Source organism: Ptychodera flava, chromosome 16 (genome assembly GCF_041260155.1).
Source record: "Ptychodera flava strain L36383 chromosome 16, AS_Pfla_20210202, whole genome shotgun sequence".
In the NCBI taxonomy this organism is placed as follows: Eukaryota; Metazoa; Hemichordata; class Enteropneusta; family Ptychoderidae; genus Ptychodera; species Ptychodera flava.
This window is the reverse complement of record NC_091943.1, coordinates 40819669-40845271: the sequence shown is the minus strand read 5'-3', so window position 1 is coordinate 40845271 and position 25603 is coordinate 40819669. Positions and strand designations below refer to the sequence as shown.

General features: G+C 36.8%; 1 long non-coding RNA gene across 1 annotated transcript; it reads left to right on the top strand.

Annotated features, from left to right (window-relative positions):
* The first annotated feature begins 3299 nt into the window (after positions 1-3299).
* Positions 3300-24257, top strand: LOC139114843 (uncharacterized). The gene is made up of 6 exons (XR_011547973.1): positions 3300-3789; positions 10927-11115; positions 18471-18704; positions 19987-20184; positions 20570-20703; positions 21909-24257. It is a non-coding gene; the product is annotated as an uncharacterized lncRNA (long non-coding RNA).
* The last annotated feature ends 1346 nt before the right edge of the window (positions 24258-25603 follow it).

Genomic DNA, 25603 nt, shown 5'->3' with positions numbered 1-25603 from the left:
GAGCCTTGATCGGACTGGACACATTTAGGGAGGCCGAATAAAGTGAAAAATTTGACTAAAGCTCTCACTATAGTCTTTGTCTTTATATTTCTCAGTGGTATGGCTTCGGGGAACCGAGTTGATGTACACATAATTGTCAACATGTACTCATTTCCTGATCTTGTTTTTGGTAGGGGCCAACACAGTCTATTAGTATCCTACTAAATGGTTCTTGAAATGCAGGAATTGGCTGTAAAGGGGCCTTTGGAATGGTCTGATTTTGCTTTCCTACCATTTGACACGTGTGACAAGTTTTACAGAAATGTGCTACATCCTGCCTGAGATTAGGCCAATAAAAGTGACTGAGAATTTTATGATAAGTTTTCCTGACTCCTAAATGACCAGCCCAGGGGGTTTCATGGGCCAGGCCCAATATTTCAGCACGATAGGGCTTTGGAACCACAATTTGATGTTTTATAGCCCAATCGTCATCAACCAAAACATCTGGAGGTCTCCATTTACGCATGAGAATACCAGATTTTGTATAATAGGAAACAGAGCTATCTGAAGTTTTACCTTCATCATCTACCCTGTCAAACAAAGACAAAATATCTGGGTCTTTGTGTTGTTCTGCAATGAGATTTGATCTAGAAAATGTCTGACTTTGGTCAGCAGAAGTTTTACTGGAAGTTTCAAATCCACGAGGGATAACGGAATGATCCGTGTCAAACACCTGACTGAGAAAGGTGTCATTTAAGTCAACATCTGTGACATTATTTTTGAGAGTATTTTGATTCTCGGAAGTTTTCTTTGACATGGCTCGAGTAATAGCACATGAAGGAAATAAATCGGGTATCTCTTGTTCATTGGCTCTGGATCCTGATCTAAACTAGGATTATCAGTCACAAGTGGATTAGCGATGACCTTGTCCCCAGCAAGGTCGTTTCCAAGAAGAAGGTGAATCCCTTCGAAAGGCAAAAAAGGCCTAATACCTAAAGCCACAGGTCCAGAAACAAAGTCCGAAGACAAATAGACATTATGGAGAGGAACAGGAATGTAGTCATTGCAATCTACCCCCTTAATAAGAACTTTAGAACCTGAAAATGACTTTTCAGAAAACGGCAGGGTATCTGCCAACAAAAGAGACTGGGAAGCCCCGGTATCTCTTAAAATTTTGACAGGGGTAGCGGAAGAAAAATCACTAGAAAGTGATATAAAACCATCGTGAATAAATGGTTCGAAAATACCCATAATGCTATCTTGAGAAGATTGACCTTGACCTCATTAATTGGGGATGAGAGGGATTTAACCTCAGAAAATGTGTTGCACACATTATTAGACTCTAATCGAGTTGATGAAGAAATAAAGCCGGTGGGCTTAGATCCACTTTGACTACTTTGACCTTCACGTTTTCTTTTCAATTTGAAACAATCTGACATTAAATGGCCGTCTTTCTTACAATAATTACAAGAAAGTGTACCGAACTGTTTGTCAGAAGGAGATTGAGACTTGGGATCTGATGATGTGGGAGTGTTACTTGAATTTTGTGAACTGTTGTCATTTGATTTTCTACTGTCCTTTGAGAAATTCTTGGATGAAAAGGAGGAGTTAAATTTACCTGCATTGTTTCTGTATGAAAAGGACTGGGATGGTTTGCTGAGAAAGGAAGATTTGTGGGTCAATGAATAATCATCGGCCAAACGTGCAGCAACCTCCAATGTATCTGCCTTTTGTTCATTGATAAATGTCTTGATGTCACTCCGGATGCACCTTTTAAATTCCTCAATCAAAACGAGCTGTCGTAATTTGTCATAATTCTGACTGACCTTTTCCGAAGAACACCAACGATCAAACAGTTGTTCTTTTGTTCGAGCAAATTCAACGTAAGTTTGATCTTTCACCTTCTCACAATCCCTAAATTTCTGACGGTAAGCTTCAGGCACCAACTCATAGCCCTTGAGAATTAATTCCTTCACAGAATCATAATTTGAAGCCTGCTCTACTGACAACTGAATGTAAATTTCTCTGGCTTTACCCACCAAAGCACTCTGCAAAAGCATAGACCAGGACTCCTTAGGCCAATTCAGACTCTGAGCAATTTTCTCAAAATGGAGGAAATATTTATCAACATCCTTTTCTTGGAAAGGGGGAACTAACCTGAAATGCTTAGTGATGTCAAACTTGTCTGAAGGGAAGAATTTTCCTGACTGTCCAAGCTCTAAACGTCTCATTTCTAACTGTAGTCGATGCTCTTCCAATTCTCTCTCCTTTTCTCTCTGTCTTTCTTCCTTTGTAATTCTTTGTCTTTCATTTGTAATTTTTCCTGCCTTTCCCTTTCTTCCATTTGCAATTTTTCCTTTTCTAATTCCAATTTCTTAAGCTCCAAATCTGCCTGTATTTCTAATTCTAATTTTTTGAGTTCGAAGGAAGACTCAGGCTCATAATCTTTTAAGGCAGACTCTTCAAAATGGCCAGATTTAACTAAATGTTTTGCAATCTTGAACTGAATTTCTCGCTTGCGCATAGATCTTTTGACATCTACTTTAAGGAAATTGCCAGTGCTATGAGGTTGTCTTTTCTGAGGGAATTAAATGTGTCCTGATCAAGGTCATCCATAAATTCGTCTGGCTTGAATTCCGCCATGATTGAATTTCGCTGAGTTCACAGTATACAGTAGTTTTGAAAAGGCTGTCAAAATGTTGTCAAACGGCTCAAAATATTCGTCTCCCGGACAAGCCCCCAATTTTGTTACGTGCTAGAGAAAACGAACAAAAGGGTGAACTCAGCAGTTAACGTTTAAACAAAATTTATTACAAAAATAAAACTAATTGCTAAGTCAGGGATAGAGTACAAGCTTTAAAAGTGTACAGATTACTTATCTCAGCTGGGACGGCAAAGCTCCAGTCTCAGAGTTGTAACAGTCAGTCGGATGAATGAACAGTCCTTTGGCTTGCAGGCTTGAAGCTGCACAAAGTCCACAGTATAAATCCAGCGTTGACAGTGAAGGTCTTGAAAAGTCTTGAGAATGACTACTGCTGGAGTTTAGTAACACACAAGAGACACGATCCCAAAAGTCTGACTGGAAGCTGAGCACGTCCCTTTATAAAGGCATATAAGAACAATCTAGAACTTTTATTGACATGCTAATTACTCTTCTAAAATTATCTCCCTTACACAACTAATCAACTTTCCAGAACATTCCAAACATGACTAATTGAATTCAAGGTTGTTAGGTCATCAAGGGCAGTGACCTTGAGAATGTTCTAGACTAATTGAACTCAGGTCATGATGAGTGTGGGGTAAATGACCCACATAACACATAGACAATAGAATCGAGCTATCTATGCCAGGACACAGGAGTGAAGTCATATGGCGAAACTGTTCTTTCGTTTAATGTCATCAGACATCATAGAGGGCGCCACAGAACCCATTGGCGTAAAGTTTGTTTGAGTTCGTGTCCTCGACATGGAGGGTATACGATGCACAGCCGGTAGACCCGATGTGACGTTATCTTTCAAAGTGATGAATTACTGTTCTGCGGGAACGTATCACTGAAAGTATCACCGGAACAGCTCCTTGTGACGGATTATTATTTTCTGTGGCAGAGCCTTGGAACTGACAAGAACTTCAGCAGTAAGCTTCATCCGCTAATCACCATATAAGATAACGGCCAAGATGGCGGTGCGGATGGCGCACTGTTTTGGATATCTCTCGTCCAGGAACGATTCAAATTATCTCTCGCACATATTTCATTGTGCGGAATCACAGTTATTATTTTGGATATATTAGTGCGACCAAACAGAGGCGAAGGTGAGTCATATCATAAGAAGAGTCACCTTTGTGGCAATTGTAATGCTCAGTCCAAAATTAGGCTCAAAACTTTGAAGCAGATACTCGATGCTATAGGCTGTAGTATAGCACACGGGCATATATCGGTAGGTTAGTCTACTTCATCACTCGATGTGTACTCTGTACACTGCGCTTGAACGGGATTCTGCAGTTCGTCCTGAACTCCCGTCATTCTGAATACAGCTGACTGACGGCGCCGTGCTTGGTTTCTACTGATCAATGGTGTTATTTTCTCGAAGGAAATCACATAGCTTTAATAGTCTTGTGTAGCTTGCATGTCGTGTCGCTATGATGAAACAACGAGAATGAACACAGATTTTATTTCATTGAGTCAAACTGGAGTATTAGAGACACTCATCCTCCATCAACTACGGTATACAGTAAAACATAAACTTTACTGTTTTCCCCAAAATAGGGGGAAGGGGTCCATATGTCAACATTTATGGGGCAGAATCTATGTTAATAATCAACATTTCCTTCAAAGTGGTAGGTTAAAAGTCTACATCATTGCAAGAATGTCAACATTTAACATCAATAGTTTACAAGTATTTGGGTTATACAGGCAGATATCTAGTATTTTATCGTATTTTACTTCTTTTGAATTCAGTACAATAGTACTGAATATTTTGTGTTTTTGTATGGATTCTGTTTTCAGTATAAGCAGCCTGCCCTATCTTGGGCCCTGGTGTAAAAGCCAAAGCGTTGTCTGTGTCCTTGTGACTGTATAAATCACTCTATTCATTTGTCCAGGAGAGAATTGTTTATTCAGACAAATCAATGATAGCATACATGTATTGCTCATCTCTTTAAAAGACCAGTAATGCTAACTGTTGATGATTTTTTTTTACTATTATTGTTTAATGTCAACCATAATTTCTTGTTCTACTCCCAGGGGCATGTTAATACATTATTCAGCTTGACAACTCAGCCTGTACATGTGTAAACTGTGTTGTTATTGTTGATGATTGAATTCTAGTGTGGACTAGAATTCAACTGTCAACAATAACAGTGCATTTTACACATTAATAATATGCTATGTTGACAAGCTTAATAACGGGTGTTTCAACATTTTTTGGGAGTAGAATAAGAACTTTCAATTAACATATAAAATAAAAATAATGATAAATTATCAAAAGTGAGCATTACTGGCCCTTAAAAGATGGTGTTTCTTAAAGCCAAAGCAAATCAATCAGATCCTATGTATATGAGGGAGAATTTTTCATAGATTGAAATTCCAAAGGTCACACCTAGGGTACTTGTCAGCCTTTACATAAAGTCTTGCAGATCCATAAAATGTGATGACAACATCACTTATTATTTAAATTACCTCTTTTCTTTATGTTGATGAAGCTTCAAAGCAATGTTTATTATCAAGTGTTATAATTTATTCTTTCAAATATGATATCTGTAGTCAGAAAAAAGTGTTTGGAGTAAAACGATGGTGTTTTCAAATCAAATTATGATCATAACAGACTGTGAAGTAGAAATTAACAATGTTTAGATGATGTTAAAAAAATGTCAGACTCGCATTTGAGAATTGTATCCCCTTAGCAGGATAAGAATTGATTTCAGTTTTGTAAAACTGATACTGAAATACTGGTTTGAACTTTGACCTATGTGACATTCATACATTATAGATGTTGGAATTTTGACCTTTGTTGTTCTAGCCTTGTCAAACATTGGACTTCATTGATAAAGATATATTTTGGATTGGATTTTAGGGACATTGGCTCATTGAGGAGTTAGTTTGTGAATGTTGAATGTAAAGGTATATATTATTGATTCTATACTTGGACATGATCTGGTGAAAAAAATACATTGTAAAAAGAGTGACAATGTCTTTCTGAGTATTTCTGCATTCCAAGTAGTCTCAGTGAGACAGACTCTCTCTGCTGGGGGCGCTGTCACTTCGGTCAGAGAAGAGACACTTCTCTGGGCGGAAGCAACAGCGCCCCCAGCAGAGAGCAGTGTTCAATCTAGGATGTAAAAACAGGGGGCCATGGGGCCCCTGCTCCTGTCCCAAGGGGATTTGTATGCACGTCGATTTGTTTTGTGATACGATCCAATATGGCTGCCAGGCAGCCATTTTATTACGATTTTTTTCATGTACGAAGCCATTAAACTCAGACATGTTTCAACCCATTTTATACAAAGTTGGTACAAGGACATTGACTTATGTCATACATATGCACGTTGATTTGTTTTGTGATACGAACCTTTATATTAAATTAATTGCCAATTTGCATTTACATGATGAACTTTTGTTTTTAAAGGTGAACGTCCAGAAGCACTGCATCAAACTTTATAAAATATGGTACCAGTGATAATCTATCAGTGTCATGATAGGATGCAAAAATGTTTTACAACATCCTGTTGATTAATTAATTATATTTGGATTGTATAGTTGTAACAGCCATATTTTGAAGGGAAATGCAAAATCGCAGTACCACAGACTGGAACCTTTTTTGTTATATTCTTTTTCTTGTAAGTAATCTGCTGAGCTTATTTTGTAACACAACCTGGCTTGTGATGTATCATTAGTAGGGCAATTTATTCTTCTTTAAGATGACATATTGTAATATGCAATGTCCTTCATAGTCTTTCTGAAATATGGTCAAACTTTACCCCATACCCCAAGAGTTCAAATCGCAAATTATGGCTTATCTTAAATTCTACAATTTTTTGCTACACATAATACAAAAGGCAATTCTTGTATGAAATCTGATTTATTTGTTACCAAAGTATGTCACAAGTATAAAATTAACTTTTAACGGGAAGATGATACAATTTGGTATCCATTTGGATCATTTTTGGAAGGGGAACCAATATATGTCAAATGTATGTGTTTCAGCAAATTTGCCTTTAGGATGGTGGCCTACATTGGTTTTATGTTTTCATCACCATGGAACTCATTCTTGGCCATTGAGCGCCATCTGTATCAAAGTATTTTTATCACAGACCTAATTAAGGTAATATGCACCTCGAAAGTGAAAGACTTAAACTTTTGCTCTAACTTTCCTCAAGAAATCTTTCAATCATTCTCTTTCAAAATCAAGAATAAAAATAGGGGATCACCGTGCAAATTTTGGTACTTGAGAAACAAATAAGGCCAAAGTAAGTAAATTCTTTGTTTTGCGTCCGCGCGCGCCTAGGTTTTTGGAGATTTTTCGGAAAAAAACCACAAACTTTCCTTTCAAAATTTCGCCGTTGGTGGCGCCATTTTGTCACAAAAACAAGTCGTGGCTTTTAACTTTGCGATGAAATACTCCTTTACGGCAGTCAGATTTCACTGATAGACCGTGCGGTGACGTGAAACAGTACTCTCTACACATTTACCCCTGTCAATCCTCTCTGCCTCACGCCGGGGCCTCATGTTCTCACTCTCTGCTGTGGCTTTGCCTGTTGTGGCTTTGCCGTCACGATAAAAATGGATGAAAGCAGGGAAATAATCGAAGTTGAAAAACAGGAAACCTTTGCACGGCAACTTGAAGGCATGGTCATTGCGAGCAATCGGGACTTGACCCAGAGAGAGATTCAGTCGGCCAATTGGACTTGGGTACCACGACTCAGAGAATATGGCAGACGAAAAAATCGGAAAGTGTTGAAGCCTATCCTAGTTTATCGGTCTTTCAGGTTTGCCAAAAATTTGGCTCATTCGTCCATTTTAACTTGAAACAAAAAACAAACCAGTGATCAGTCCTGTAAACGAAAGGCCTTTATGTACTTTTTTGTTCAGTTTGGGTAAGGGAAAGTATATTAGAATCCCTCTATGAAAGTTCAAACTTGTAGTCGTCGGTCGTAGCTGCTCTTGAAGGAGGTCACACTTTCTGCATTAATGACATGGGCTGGTAATCTATTTCAGGAGTCCACAACTCTTGCTGAAAAAAAGAACTTCCTTGTATTAAGTCGAACGGTAAGTTTATGAAGTTTGGGACAGTGTCCTTGAGTTCTCGAGTCAGCTGCTAACTCAAGTGAAAGGTTACAGTGGTCATGGCCTTTGATAACTTTCTAGCGTTGAATCATGTCGCCGCGAATTCTTCTTTGTTCAAGTGTTATTAAACCAAGCTCTTTAAGTCTATTTTTATAATTGTAGTGTTGGAGTTTAGGTATTATTTGCCGTGCTAAGATTTTTATGTCCTTTGTAGCCATGGTGACCAAGCTTGTACTGCATATTCGAGCTGTGGTCTCACAAGTTGCTTGTAAAGACGAAGAATGACATTTTTTTGATTTGATCGACAATGATCATTTGATGAGATCAAGCATTCTGTTTGCTTTATTGCAAACTTATCACATTTGCTTGAAGGTTTTGAGATAGAATGAAGAAGGTAGCCAAAGTCATTTTCTTCACTTTTACGTCCCAGTGAAATGTTGTTCATTGAGAATTTATGGAAGGGGTGTAGCCAATATGCGTCCGCCAGTGTTCACTCATTTTATGTAGCTTGTCCAAACCAGCTTGTAGCATTTCAGGATCAATACAATTTCGCAAGGGGTGATATGTCTTGGTATTGTCAGTAAATTTTTGAGTTCAGAACTAATTTCACCGCCAGTGTGATTGATGTAGATTAGAAAGAGTACTGGTCGAAGAACTGAACCCTGTGGGACACCACTGGTGACGTATTCTCCGTTCAGATGATGCTCCATTTATGACTACTCGATCTTTTGTATTTGTCAATCAAGCTTTGACCCACTGTAGGATATTTCCATTTATGCCATGATACTTCATCTTTTCAATCAATCTGGGGTGTGGTACTTTGAAAGTGCAAGGAATATAATTGGGAAGCGTCCACCTAAATTTGGGTCTGATGAGTCTGTGTGTGAAGACTGACAATTACGAAATGATTTCTTTTATTTGATGGAAAGGAAAGGTGCTAGTTTTATGGATGGTCCCGAGGAAGCTACAGGGAATACTTTTGTCATTATATCACCAGTGTCTTGTTCTCTCTGATGCCCCATCTTTCTAAAATTGAATGCAGAGGCTAGAGGTTACCATATCTGTTTGGTGTTTTCTTTCAAAACAGACACCTTTCAGCAAATTATGACATTCCATCAGCATTAACATTACAAGAAACTTGAAAGAAACATACAAGAACTTGAGGACAAAAGACTGCTACTGTATACTGTTATAGTGTACCCTTTCCTCAAACTGTCTATATTTAAGTAATTTGATGAGGCTGTCAAGTTGCTGTGCAATGGTATTGACATGTGGACACTTTGAATGCACAAGAAAGAAATCTAAAACTAATAAAAGAAAAGAAAACGTCAAAGAATGACTGTTAATTTTGATCCATTTGTCATAGTGATCAAACAGTGTGTCACACTCTGACAGGCGCATTCATGTTGTTTGAGAAAAATTGTCCAATAAAGGCAAACAGATTTTGTGTTAAATTTTCTGTGTGTGTTTTTTAACCGCTTACCCGCGTACCTTTTAGGATTTTGAGTGGACGCAAAACAAAGAATTTACTTACTTTGGCCTAACCAAAGATTTACCGATATTAGAAATTCAAAATGGCCGCCATCCCTGTGTTAACTCTATGGAGAAAAATAAAAATTTTCGAATTTCAAAAAACTAAACCGTTGAAAAGTTTTCTTTCACCAAGAGCTTTAAAATAAACCCCCACATGTGGTATATCAGAAGAGAACTGTAAAAGTTTGAGAGTCCGAATGTCTGTCCCCGAGGTGCGTTCTACCTTAATGAAGAGGACTCTATCCTCTCTGAGGACTTGTAATCAAAGTACCCATTAACAAGTGGGGACTGTGTCATCAACGATGACTTGTTCTATGCATAGACCTGGCTACTCGTGAAAACGAGATATGTCCAACTGAAAATATTGCTGTTCAAAACAATCAATTGGCCCAGCATGAATATTTTCCTTGCAGTGTTCAATGCCTGTATGGACGGTAAACGTAGCAGGTGCTTCCATTAAGGGCCTAACCCATCACCTTTGTCTAAAAAAAGGGGTTCATCAACTATTTGCATTAAAAATCCCAGAAACAACTATCCTTTCACCATTACATGGTGACTACTGCTGTTGTTTACATTCATTGGCCATCATGCCACATGCACATGGCTCCAATGCACTGTTGACCCTACATGTACATCAGTCCTTTCTACCCAGCTTCGTACGTACCACCATACATGCTGTACTGGTTATTGAAATTACAAAGGATGATGGGTAACTGAATCATTTTACATGTCACACTATGACTGAGGTAATGACCTGACCTTTGGGGAGCCCAACCAGCTTCACTGTGCGAATGTACAAATTATTTGAACTCTATGTGACCAAACCATTCAGAGAATGTTGTGCCCTCATTGGCACATCAAACGGTGAAATGAGGGCCATTTCAGAATTTTATTGCGCAAATTGTGCAATGGTGCATCCTAGAATTAACTCTGAGAGAGTCTGGGTCACTAAGACTACATTCCAACATGACTACATGAAAGGTGTTGTATAAACATGGCAAGTATTGACTGTCAATCGAAACTCATTGTAAGGACTGTATTTGGTATTTGCAGAGATGAGAGATATTAATGTGAATTTCTACACTGAATTGAAATGTTTTTGTCGATGGTTGTTACAAAATTGGACATGATGCCTCACAGAATTTCTTGAAAGTGAGTTTTGCTAATACTGTGAAGAAGGACATCAGTTACTGCAGCTAAATTTTCTTTTCATGGATAATTTTGTGGGGGTGTTGCATTGTGAATCCAGTCTAGTACTAAGTATGCTGTGTTTGTTGGAATCATAAGTAATTGCATCCTGGGAAATCTAGTACCAAATTGTAGAGTCAGATTGCTTGATTTTATGACTACTACACTCAATGACGATGGGAGTTTCACTTTTTCAATGATCATCAATATAGACTAATGAAAAAGACATTTCTAGATGACATGTTATAGATAGACCCTTGTTTTCATGAGGATTGCTGTGAACTGAATGAAAATTACATTTCTGATTAAATTGAAAGGGTTCAATATTACTTGGAAGAGAGAGAAAAGTGAGTTATTTGACAAACAAACCAAAAGTCCTGGTAACTTGATTGAATAAAACAATGACTTTGATTCTAAAATCAATTTATCTTATTCTGTCTTCAAAGGAGTATTATATTGTGTTGCTGTTATCCAAGACAACTTTGAATCAAGGAAATATTCAGAGTGTGCTGCCAAAGATGCCACATAACCTGTCTACAACACAATTTCCATTATTGTCATTGAACATTTGACCTCAAGAGGGCGCTGTCTATGGTTCCTTTCAGCATACTGGCATATCAGTCAATGAATACCAGGTAAGTTTACCTTGGCCTACGTCATGTATTGTGAAACTTATCTCATGATAGAAGACTGTGAGAGAGAGAGAGAGAGAGAGAGAGAGACAGAGAGAGACAGAGAGAGAGAGAGAGAGAGAGAGAGAGAGAGAGAGAGAGAGAGAGAGAGAGAGAGAGAGAGAGAGAAATTAATTGGGAAAGGACTTTCACTTTTCTTTTATTGTTAAATTTTTTGTTTCCACTTTTGGTAATACTGCATTAAATTGACAGAACATGTAGTGAATAATCATAAAATTTTTGATTTGAAAAAAGACATGAAATTGTCAGATGTATCAGATTTTGAATGCCGATGTTGAACGCCCCAAAGTGGCTTGAAGTGGTGCTTAAAATATGCAAGATGTGAGAGTGCATGAAAATTTAGATAAATTGATAGGATTGACTGTCGCCTTTCCTTGTCTCTTTACATGATCAATACTGTTAATTTATGAAAATTGGCTGACTTTGTCCCTTTAAAGTCTCAAGAGTGTATCAGAAAATTCTGTCTTATTTTGTGACTTGAGTAAGTGTGGGGTTAGTAGTGGACAACGTTTGGAGGTGTAAGTTGGATAAGAAATACGTATAGAGTTGAGAGTGGACAACCTTCACTTTCCAATGGTAATATTATTGAGCAGATTGATAAGACTTTAAATTATATCATTAATATTTACAGCATTGTCAAATATTATATTATAGCTTTGTCAATACCAGTGAATTTTATGATGTTATATCCACACATTATTATTGATAGTGTACCGGTATTCCATTATTCAGCATTGCAGCCCCACAGCGAGCATTTAACAATACAAGTTTTTTTTGGAAAACCAAAAAAAAGACTATGCGTTTGAAAGGAGGGAAAGTATGGGATAAACCATGCAATACACAAAACGATAAATCTTGATATTGGTGCACAATATTGATAATAATGTCTTACTGCATGATTTATCAATTTTTTGGGTCCTCCCGCATGCACTCGTCATCTCCTGTCAATGGCTTGCGCTCAGCATGCAGTCCCCGTCCGATACGCTGCAGTATGCAGTAATACTACTACTACGTTGTTTACAACTTGATTCGCTTCGTTGCCATATTGGTGAAACAGAACTCAGTACACTTGCAAACTCGTAGATAATACCGGGTTTGACACAATTGGCAATACGTCAGTGGCCATGTAAATGATGCAAGCATGAAAGGCTACTCAAACCAGCCATAAACAGGCCAACAATGGCAGCTGTCATCAACCTTGACCAGAAGTGTCTACAGAAATTACTATGGAGCCATTCAAAGTCTCGGTCTAAGGTCAGCTAATGTCAACAATCATGATGACCATGGACTCTCTGTTGATCTAACATCTTGGCCAACTAGTTCTGATGCACTGACTGTAATCTGAGACAACTTTCATTCATCATTTCACCTTGTCTGTGGTTTCACCTTGCCTTGTTAGTCCCCATGGACACCGTCTGGGGGAACTTAAAGGTTTGGTCATGTCCGTGCGTCCGTGCGTCCGTTCACACAGATATCTTAGAGACGCCTGGAGCAATTTCCTTCAAACTTGCTACAAGGATTATTACTTATGCCATACATATGCATGTTGGTTTGTTTTACGATCCCATCCAATATGGTTGTCTGGCGGCCATTTTGTTTCCTGTATTTGATATCTGTGTGTATGTTCACGCAAATTTCTCAGTGATGCTAGGAGCGATTCCATTCAAACTTTGTACATATAGATTACTCTATATGTTATACATATGCACATCGATTTTTGTTTTGATCTGATCTAAAATGGCTGTGTGGCGGCCATTTTGTTTCCTATATTTTTACGACTGTGCATTCATTCACATAAATTTCTCAGAGATGCTGGGCGCGATTGCATTGAACTATGGTACATATATTAATCCCTATCACATATATATGCACGCCAGTTTTTGTAATGATTCGATCAAAAATGGCTTTGTGACAGCTGTTTTCTTTCCTGTATTTGATATCCATCCACAGGGTCCCCAGGTGTGATCCACAGGGGTTCCAGGATTCGGGTATTGATATTAATGCTGTGTCCATGCATAGGGGCTCATGAATGCAGATATCTGAGATATGCCTGTACCAATTCTGTTTAGTCCCCACAGACACCGGGGATAGGTTTGGTCATGTCCGTCCATCCATACATCTATGTGTCCGTCTGTCCGTTCACGCAGATGTCTCAAACATGTCTGGAGCGATTTCATTCAAACTTGTTTCAAGGATTACTTCATATGTCATACATATGGACGTCGATTTGTTTTGTCGTACAATCCAATATGGCCGCCATGCGGCCATTTTAGTTAAGATTTTTTCATGTATGGAGCCATAACTCAGGCACTTCTCAATCGATTTTATTCAAAGTTGGTACAAGGACATTGACCTATGTCATGCATATCTGCATTGATTTGTTTTTTGATGCAATCCAATATGGCCACCGTGCAGCAATTTTGTTAATGATTTTTTCATGAACGGAGCCATAACTCAGGCACATCTCAATCGATTTTATTCAAAGTTGGTACAAGGACATTGACCTGTACATATCATACATACATGTATGCACTTCAATTTTTTTCATGATATTATCCAATATGGCCGCATGGCTGCTATTTTGTTATGATTTTTTCATGTACGGAGCCATAAATCAGGCACGTCACCACCGATTTTATTCAAAGTTGGTACAAGGACATTTACCTATGTTATGCATATCAACATAGACTTGTTTTGTGATACAATTCAATATGGCCGCATGGCAGCCATTTTGTTACTATTTTTTCATGTATGGAGCGATAACTCAGGCATGTTTTAAGCGATTTTATTCAAAATTGGTACAAGGACATTGACCTATGTCATGCACACCTGCATTGATTTGTTTTGTGATACAATCCAATATGGCCGCCGTACAGCCATTTTGTTATGTTGTTTTCATGAACGGAACCATAACTCAGGCACATCTCAACCGATTTTATTCAAAGTTGGTACAAGGACATTGACCTATATTGACCTATATTGACATATTTCCTCTAGTATCATTCAAGGTTGGCAAAAGGACATTGACCTACCGGTATGTCATACATATACACATCAATTTGTTTAACGGCATGTAGCAGTATCATGTCAATTATTGAATTTTCGTAATTAGTCTGATATGTCAAGAAGTGCTCCATCAAATTTCATAAAACTTGGTACTATGTTAAGCTCACATTGCTTTAACAGTGAAAAAGACGTTTATCAGTGTCAAGTTAATGTGTAGTCGCATATGTAATAAACTTTCCTAATTAGAGTGATAATCCACAAATACTGCGTTAAATTTGATGAAACTTGGTACAGATTTTGATCTCATAGTGTTTTAAATACAAATCAATGACACTTAGTGGTAATCATTCATATATATAAATTAATTGGTAGTTTTCATTTACATAATTGATTTTTGTTTTTAGGGTGAATATCCAAAGTACTGCATCAAACTTTATGAAAAACGGTACCGTTGATAATCTGTCAGTTTCAGGATAGGATGCAAAAATATTTGGCAGCATCCTGGTGATTAAGTACTAATTGATTCATTTTAATGACCTTTTGTAATTATTATGGTGTCTTACATTGGTTTTATGTTTTCACCACTATGGAACTCATTTTTGGCCAATAAGCCCCATCTGTATTGCAGTATTTTTAATCACAGACGTAATTAATGAAAAGGACTCCTTCCTCTCAGAGGACTTGTAATTAAAGTACAAATGGGGACTGTGTCATTGTCAATGACTTGTTTATGGCATAGTGACAGACACCCTCCAGTATGTTTGTCAACTGTAACTTTAAAGCACCTGTTTATGTCGAGTTTTCTCTTTCACCAAAATAAAATAGCTCTTCCCAAGAAGCCATCAAAAATTAAATTTATACACACAATTATTAATGAAATTTAAACATTTGAATAACATTGTTGAACTCTGTTGATATCGTTTGCAATGAATACCGTACTACTAGCGACATAATAATGATCGTATTGATCAGCTGATACCATGGCATGCAGCTCGCTGATCATGCTGATGTCTATGCATGAACATTCCGTTTTTCTTTATGTCTGGCACTTCACCATGTCAGCTTTTTGAATGGCATGATATTGAAAGGTGATGTTTCAAGTTCGATATAGACCAGAGATGCAACTCCTTTTTGTTTCCTTTGAAAATACACCGTTTTTTAAATTCCAAATTGAACCATGAAAGTGCTGCTCATTTTTTGTGTTGAACGTGCGTGTTCAGTGCAGTGTAGTGTGCAGTGCATGTAAATGTATACAATATACAGAGTCAGGGCCGATCATGCTGGACGACACTCGCTGGCTTCGAACTCAGTTTAAATTTCCTTTTTTATTTGTTTTCTACATCTGCAAATTCACCGGCACCCACCGCCAAAACTATAAAATAATATCAATAATGTTACCCCTCCCGGCCCATAATGGACTCAAGCAAACTTTGCACTCCATAATGTACTCGACTTCGCCTTGTGCATTATGTTGTGCAAAGTTTGCTTTCGTCCATGATGGGCCGGGAGGGGGTACATTATTGCTAAATAAGTTAAACATTTTGAATGATTTTGAGAAGACCAAAACATCACAGTATAGGCCAGTTTTACCATATCCTGTATGTACCGGTATACGGTTTACATTACCAATGCAAGTATGTTGGGGAAAATAGTCATTTTTTGCATTTTAGAAAGTTTATGAACTAAATTTGAAAACACCTTGAAAGACAAGTTGAGGTCTATCCACTGAGAACTGGCTAGGTTTACATGGTAGAGGGCGCTCTTTACATCACTCCCAGATATGCATCTCCATTCAGTACAGATGTGATGATGTCCAATTCCAGACAGAACAATATTATCAAACCATTTATCTTTCTCAGTGTTAAATATGGTAATTTTTAGTGGGTAGCACTTTGTGTGACAGTTGGGCACCGTGATTTTGAGGCGGATTTTTTGAGAACTTGATTTGATTAGGAATACACATACCTGAAATGCAGAATATTATTTCAGTCACTTTTTGTCCCTCGTGTGCTGTAGCTATGATAATCTTTGAAACATGGCATCAAACTTGTATTGGATAGGATATTTTTACTATATCATGAAAAAGAACAAGTCTGATCCAATAATGTCAAAAACATTTTTAATCTTTCATACTTTAAAGGGATTTCATAGTTACATATTTAGCTTTACCACATTCCATTAGTGTCCCAATGTACTAATATCACCCTGACTTGTAGTCTGAATTCTCTCTTGTGACTGTTGTTGTAGAAAATAATTGCTGCTCAAGGTGGACAGTGCTTCATGGACAGACATTCAGAATTTACTCTCAAAGTGAAAAACTTAAACTTTCTTTCAAACTTTCCTCAAGTAAACTTTCAGCCTTTCTCTTTCAAAATCAAGGATAAAAATCAGGGGTCCCTGGTAAACTGTGGTACTGGAGAAACAAATTACTTGACATTTAATAATATTTGAAATTCAATATGGCTGCCATCCCTGTGTTAACTCTATGGGAAAAATAAAATTTTGTATTTCAAAAAAACACTAAGACAGTGAACCAAGAGCTTTACAATCATCTCCCACAACTGGTAAATCAGAAAGAAATTTTGAAACTCAAAGAATTCCTATATCTGGCACATTGTACTTTAAGTAGTAAATCACACCCAACAATGGGTATTAGGCCAAAACAAAAAAAAGAAATGTTTCTGGTCAGGTCTTTCTTTAAAAAATGGTGCGGCGACGCGCATTTTATTTTTTTTATTTTTTTTATTTTTCCCTCAAGGGAGGGAGGAGGGTCAGTTTTATAGTTTTATCAATATAGTCACATATATACTGTTCATGCAGTCACTGATCATTCCCCCCAAAGAATTTTGTCTTTCTCTTCAGCCATTTTGGTTTGGTGTCAGCCATGCCCGCCGGCCACAAACAGAAAAAAAAAGGGTGACGGGCTGTTGTTCAAGTGACGCGCGCACTGACCAGACACATTTCTTTTCTTTTTTTGGCCTTATCTCAAGATTTTCACGAGTACACAATGTATAGGAATCGGATATCTCTTGTGTGTTTGTGGAGTGAACTGATCCTAATAGACATCAAATCAGGTCCAATAATCGTTATCATTCAAGGTAAACTATGAAATTTACCAGGTCCAAGGAACATATGGATGATGACAAAGGCAATTTAGTCTCAGATGTAGATATTGACTGTTACTACAACAGTTCAAGTACATTAGAATTTAAGCTCAAAACATGTAAAAACTTTTTTCCAAAAAGTTTAAATGAGAAGAAAGTTTGCAATTGATATAGTCCTAGATATATGAGTCATAGATATATGAATATTAATTAGTAGCTGACCAACATTCTTGACAGCCTGTATGTGTTTTGTGCATACACACTTGTGAATATAATCATGTCTTAAAATATATTGATCAACTATTCACTTCCTGCAAATTAATTCATGTTCAGGGCCACTTGACCAGATTCCAATGGTTGTACACCACAAATTTTATCATACCAGTACATTGATGGTGCAAATACAGCGATCAGATTGGTCAAGATATGAAAAGAATCGTGGTATAATCATGATATGCCATGGCTGGCAAATGCTTAAGCTTTTGGGTGTGTTCTATTATCTTCCTTGAGGCGCCCTTGGGGTGACCCAGTGACGTAATTGTCGGGGTACCTCAGCGTAGATTTCACTGCCCCTGCATGTCGAGTCAGGGAAGTCGGGGGCACTGCATAACAAACATGGCAGACAACAAGCAGGCAACACTAGTGCTCATGGAGAAAAACTTCCCTTTAACTTTCAAAACAGATGATGTGACATGGTGTTGTTGAAAATAAACAGGCAAAAATATCTAATCTGTGGCAAAATCTTTGATTTCCTAGTGTATTGTTGCTGCCATTTTGTTCCCACGGTAATGTTCAATTTACCCACTTCCTCAGGGAGCCCAATCATTCCCCATGGGCAACATCATGACATCACTTAGGGCTCCTGGAGGAACATAATCAAATGCAGCCCTTGGCTTGAGCAAAAATCCTCTTTGGACGTTCCATGCCTGAATTTCAGTTTACTGTTATATCATACCAGTAGAATAGCAATAAATCACAACTAGCGACCACTCAGTTTTGACCATATCATGACATGTATGCACTGGTCAAAATCTCATCCTTGCTGGGTGTCCTTTTATTGCTGAAATATAGCACTGCTATTTTCTCATCTCTACAAATCAGATCACTGTGTTTTTGACATGATCAATGTACTGGTATAAAATAATTTGGTTTAGAGGTCACACTGAAACACATTTTATTTTCTTGTAGGTATTCACCAGTTGGCATCATGTCCCTGATTGCTGCAAAGTTGCTATCCATGGGTGCATTATCTGGAATCTGTGCTGGCCCAGCTTGGCATATATATGCTGACACAGTGTTTATTGGACTATATTTGATTCATGCTACTTCCAGGACTGTACTTTGAGATCACCAGGAAAATCCATTTGTTTACTCTTTTTGAGTGCTGCAAGCATGGATAACTACCCTTGGCACAGCCTCCAGGTGAGTTAAAATCTGTATTTTACATATCATCAATATAACATTTTAATTCAATGTTAAAAGGCCAGTAATACTAATTTTTGATGAATTTTTCATTATTTTTATTCTCTATATAAGTTTCATTTCTTATCCTTCTCCCTAAAGAATGTTGAAATATCCACTAATTAGCTTATCAACATAGCGTCTATATGTGCAAAATGTACTGTTATTGTTTACATTTGAATTCTAGTTTGGACAAGAAATGGGAAGAATTCTCTTCAACAATAACATTGTCAACAATAACAACGCAGTTTACACATGTACAGGCTGAGTTGGCATGCTGAATACTGTGTATATCAACTTATACTTTGGGGAATGGTACAAGAAACTATAGATGAAATTAAAATGAAAGTGAAAAACAACATCAACAGTTAGTATTACTGGCTCTTTAAAGAAGTATTTGCCAAGGGGACTATTTTTCAGACACTAAAATATTTTACAATACTTTTCCTGTCTGCTATTTGACTGAATAGAATAACTTTGAAACCCGTAAAGTAAATGATGTTTTCATTTGTCTTTTTTGTGAAAATTTTGCTCTGTGCTTTGAGTGTAAAGGTCAGGTATGGCTGCCATTTTTAATTTTAAATATTTGAAATTTGTGGTTTTTTGTTTCTCTAAGATGAACTGCAAACCCTGTATTAATTGTAGCTTTTGAAAGCAAATCATCTAAACCTTACCCAAGGAAATTGATCAAAACTTTCTCAACAAAATCAAAACTTTAAACTTTTTTAAAGATGTCTTTCTTCTTAATACTGGGTACATACCTGACTGCAGAAGTTGACTAGATTTTCCGTGGTTAAGAAACAATGTTTCAGAAAATAAAATACAAAAACATTATGATTTTTTCTATCATGAAGAATGTATACATAGGATTTATTGAAATTCAAATACTTATAGTTGAACTGCTTCCATGAAAATTGTTGTGATGATGATGATGATGATTATGATGAATTCTGGTACAGCACACACATCTGGTACATCTTTTGCTAGAGGTGCTATTTAGAGTTGATGGCTCAGTAATCAGTGCAGTATGTGTACAGGTATAACGCAGTTTTGGTCGAAAAGTGACCATTTTCATACTGCTTAATTCAGCAGCCAAGAAATTCACCTTTTGTGATGTAGAACCGCAATAAGAATTGCAGTATCTAATGCAGTGTTGTTGGACAATTACTCCACTATGACTTTATAGAAGTAAAACACACACAAAGCAATCACTCATGTTCATCTTTTTCATCTCACACCATAGTGGGTACTTTGCCAGTGACGTTTAGATGTCTGGAGGAGAACAACAAAGTTGACAAATGAATGACATGCTTTGCCTTGTCCTGCCCATTGGTGCCACAGTCAACATGGATGGTACTGCCATGTATGAAGCTGTAGCAGCTATTGTTATTGCACAGATGAATGGAATAAATCCTGATGCTGAAGCCATCATAAGTGTAAGGTGTGTTAACCCTTTGAGCACTGTAATTTTCTCCCGCCAAAATTTTAATGCAAAATTTTACCAATTTTCATTAATTTTCTGTAATTTTTTGATAATTTTGGACCAATTGGACATCACATTTCATTAGCTATATTTTATTCTCAAAATTTTGGCAAAAATCTGAGAAAAACTGACTTGGGTTTGTTTTATAAAGAGGCCAAAAATAGACTGTGGCGCTCAAAGGATAAAGTCTATAGAGAAGCTTTCATTTTATTTGGGCTGGTCATGCTTTGAATATATATTTATTTTAAGAGATATCTTCCAAATGCGATCAAACACAAAAAGAGTTGTTTCAATGAAATTCAAAAAAATGAAATACTTTTTTAGTTTTTTTCATCTTCTGTAGTTTGACTGCTATCTTGGCAAGCACTGGAACTACAAGTATTCCAGTGCAGGATTGGTTACAATGTTGCTTGTTTTGACCAAAGCTGGATTGCCCACTGGTGATGTCACTCTTCTGTGGACTATTGATTGGTTACTGTAAGTGTCAAAGATCATGACCTTGTGACCTCTATGTTCATAAGTTTGTTCTTCAACCACAAAATTTCCAGAACATCAGTTCAATGTAATCATTCAAAGAAAAAGCTGCAACTTCCAATGTATTATCATTATTTTGCGCTGAACAAACATATTTGCTCCATAGAACAACATACATACAGGATTGTCTACAAGTTGTACACTGTTTGGATAAACTTGAGAGATTGGAAGAAAGAAACATTACAGAGAAAACAGAAGAATCAACAAATTCACAAAATGTATCACTAATGCAGTCTTAAAGGACATGAAACCACCGCGAAAATGAATTTTAATTCAATTTCACAATGGTTTCATGTATGGTGTCTAAAACCGGGGTCAAATATATGCATGGTCACCCATTCATTCAGTATCTTTCAACATGTCAAACAATATATGTACATGTATTATCTTGTATCAAACAAAATTCATGAAAAATGGCCGGCTTTGTCCCTTTAACAAGTAGGGACTGTGTCATCAATGATGACTTGTTTTAAATATTTTGTTTCATATGTTAACAACAGCTTTTTATCCTACATCCCAGTATTTTGCTAGTAAACTAAAATCTGTACATGCCTCAACTTCATTTTTTTATGTGACAAGTCAATTTTAGTGCAGACTGAAATTGAAAAATGAACAACAACAGTTCACTGTGTACCTTTCCACTCTGGCAAGCTGAATATTTTAACATGTTGTTCAGGTACTTCCACATGCTGTAGAGAGTGAAACTACAACTTTCTGTTGACATGCAAAGCAAAAACTGTGGAAAATCATCAGAAGTTACAGTGTCTGTTCCTTAAATGACCAACCAGTGTTTGTTTCATTATCTATGAAGTATTCTAACAAATCATACTTTATGTTCTTTGTGTGGTATGAGTTAACCTGTTTATCTTGTTTATGCTGTTTGCTAGTTTTCAAAGTAGTTGCAAAGCACAATGTGCAAGCAAATAATACAAGTCTAACCAGTATAATTATTTTCAGTTAAGTTACTTTTTGTATTCTGTTTTAATTTCACAACCAGAGAATTTTCACTGTTGAGAGTATCTCCAGTGTCAGTAACAGAAAGTAAATAGCTATCAAGGCATTGTTGTCAATGAATTTCAAGCTGTGATATATTGCAGAATCATTCATTGAATGATGCCGTATATCTTTATGTATGTGTTGCTTCACAGGAATCGCTTCCATACTTCAGTCAATGTGTTAGGAGATTCCTATGGCTCAGGGATTGTTTCTCATCCGTCAACTGTTGATCTTCAAAATGTGGACATGCCGGAAATGGAGGAAAGTAGAGAGATCAATGTCATTGCCAACTCAGATGACAAGCCAAAGTTGCAACCAAGTGTCAGGAAGGTTAACTCTGATGACAAAGTCAATGATATTGCCAAAGCTGAATATCAATCAGCTATATAAAGGAACGATATTACTGAAAACAGATTTTATTGCAGCCATGCCTCACGTCACAATGAAAAGGAGTCTAAGAAGTGCAAGCATAGCTTTATAAGGAATAAAATTTCCCCCAATTCATGAGAAACAAGAGGTTTTATTGTAGCGTTAGTTAGTTAGCGTTAGCCTGGCGTTAGTTGAAGAATTGTCAGTGTTAAATTTTAATGGCATTATTTTGGTCCTCTGTGTGTGTGTGTGTGTGTGAGTGTGCGCGCGCGAATGTTGAAAACATCCAAGATTAATTGGTGTATTTCAAACCTTGATCAAGTCTTTTCATGTTTGTCAGAAAGTGTTCGAAATATTTGGAATAGGGTGGTGCTGATATGTTTAATGTGCAGAGAATGTTTTGATTATGACATGAGATAGAAATGTAGATGTCACTCTGATGGACAGAACTAATATTGATGATTCATTTCCTAGTAGATCATGTGACCATCATGTGACCTTGATGGCGTCCAAGTGACAAAATAATTATTATATGAGTTCATTGTTGTCTTAATACAGAGACATTATGATGTAATATGTGTTTTCAGAGACCAAATCTATTTACTCAGTCTATTTTTAGAAATGGCTGCATTGCCAACGTACATACATATTGGAAATAAGAGAATATTTTCGTAGTAAGTGTGAAGTTTGATCCAGTTCAGATTGTATCCGTATAAATAATTCAGCGATGAATTGATGACAAAAATGCATTTAAATTGTGATGTATAAATGTAGCATATACAGAATAATTGTTTCAGCTGAATCTTTCAAATTTCAACATCTGAATCAAGAGCAGAGAAGTCAAAGTTTGCATGCAGATCAATATCTATGGAAAGGACAATTTTCGCTGTCAAATCTCACTAAGGTTTCACTCAACAAGTAGATATTGTAAAAAGGATATCAAGCTTTTCACAGCTAGACTTTGGTACATCTGCAATGTTTTCAATAGGGTAGGTAAACCTATGTACTAGGCAATGGTGTAGAATTGTATAGGTTTACTTCACCAGTAGATATCCTAATCAGGGTATGTATTAAACCTTTCACTGCTAGACTTTGGTACATCTGCAATGTTTTCAATAGGGTAGGTAAACCCATGTACTAGTCAATGGGGTAGAAGTGTATAGGTTTACTTCACCAGTTAGTATCGTAATCAGGGTACATTAACCCTTTCACAGCTAGACTTTGGTACATCTGCAATGTTTTCAGTCGGGTACTTGAATGTATTTTTCTAAAATCCTCTATTCCCCCTCCCCCTGAAATCAAATGGTTCAGGGTATCAATCCTTCTCACTACTAGGACTTTGGTACATCTGTAATGTTTTTAATTGGGTATGTGAACCTGCCGGTACATACATGAAAAAGGGCAAAGACGCCAGAGATGTGAGAAGTGAGAGAGGTCAAGTGCAGTCATGATGACCCGTAAAGTTTTTAATACTGTTGTCTCAACAAAAATGCTGGAAAAGAGATTGTTCCTTGTACATGCTGTGAACTTTTTTGTTTTCTGTATTTCTCATTGAATATTGTCTTTGGAAAAGAAGTTTTTCTCATCTTTATTCATGAATCTGACAAGATGATTCGCTGTAAGACAAGTTAAGGGCAGGGTAGTATGTATGGATCAGCCAATTTGCATGCAGAAATACAAGAAAAGATCGTAAGGCTTGTTATATTTTCATTTTCTGAAACTTTCTGAAAAAATCAGAATGATAAGGCAAGTTGAGAAATAAATTCAAAAAGTGATGTCACAGTGAGTCACTGTGCTAGATTTCAAAGCACAGTGACAAGATTATTTTTTTTCTTACAAACCCTGCAAAGTAACACTGACTGAGTAGCCTTTCTATTGCTTTTGATAGAGACACCATTCTCTTACCTTCACTGTGAGGTCAGCATCATACAGTTTTATACAATCATGAAAATAAAAAATGTACAATTCAAAATAATTTAAATTATAGGTTAATCTATTTCAGTAAAAGGTGTCTTAGCAACAAACCACCTCAAAATCACTTTATTTTCAACTGACAGATAAAAAAGTATTATGTTATGTTCATTTATGAGAATTTCACAATATAAATATAGAATTAAAACACGTTTAATGTAGATCACTTTATTTACATTATGTATTGCATATTTGCATTTTCATAGATATTTAACTGTACATCAACAAATGATTTTGTTACATTAAACCATGAAATCAATATTTATAGTGATTTATGTTTTGGACCACGATCATATTTTTAATAAAATCATGTAACCTGATTGTGTTTCAGTAAGTCCTTTGTTGTTTTGAATATTGATAACACAACATCAATATTCATCATGTGACTTGATTTGAATCTACTATGATCTTTGACACATTACATTTGAATATTGAAATATTGCACAAGAACTTCACAAATCTTGCCTATGATAGTTGTTCCTGACAACACCATGGTCTGTCAGTATTAAACCATTCAGATATTTTCAGCTGAATTGATAAGGCTCTTTTTTCATGAGAGCTGACAATGGTATGATTGGTATGAACTTCACTGATATACAGATCACTATTATAGGTATTATGAAACGGTTATAGTGATTAAATGCAAAAAAAAATAAATAATTTCTCTTATTTGTTCTAACATTTTTGGCTTATGTTAAAAGTCCAATACATGTTGGTAATAGTTCACTGATTTTGACCAAGACCTGAAAATGCAAGCGCCCTCACTTGGCTTGTAGCAAACAAAGCCAGCACACTGTACAGTATGTAACCAAGGTAACTGCTGGCTACGCGCGAGCTGGCACTGGCACTGTAAATGTCGCACCGAACTGCACATTGGCCCGATTCACCAGCATACGTTTCGACAAATACACATAACTGATTTTAATGTTTTAAGGAGTAAAAGGTCAAAAATATTTTATCGAAAACTGCAGTCTAAAGTTCACACCTGATGAAACGTGATCAATGAGTGACACGGCTTTGGTTTAATTATGGGCGCACACCTATCATAATACATGAAATCTGCGTGATTCGAAAATTGACGTGTTGATGTGGTCAAAACCGCGGCAAAGACATGCAATAATATATACACAGGGTGCTTATTTATGCGATCGTACGACAGCAAAATTTGGCAGTCGCTCTCGGCAGCTGAAATGACGAAGAGTGTTTAGGAAAAATAGCAGATTCACTGGTACGGAAAGGCAAAGTAGACGATTGTTTTAGTAAATCTACGTCCCTGCGGGACGAAGCCCGTATATCGGCCAACAACGCGTGTATTTAACGCGTTCAGTTTTTAAAGAGTAAACTTTTTTCAGATTGTTGCATCTGCAGTGATAACGTATTTTTTGAAAGGACATCTTCCTGTGTCTTCCGTGATTCGATGAACGTTATTTCTTGGTAGTATTGTGGATTTTTGAAGTTTGTTATAGATGGGACTTATAACTCAGACGACTAGGTCCTGCTTTTGTAT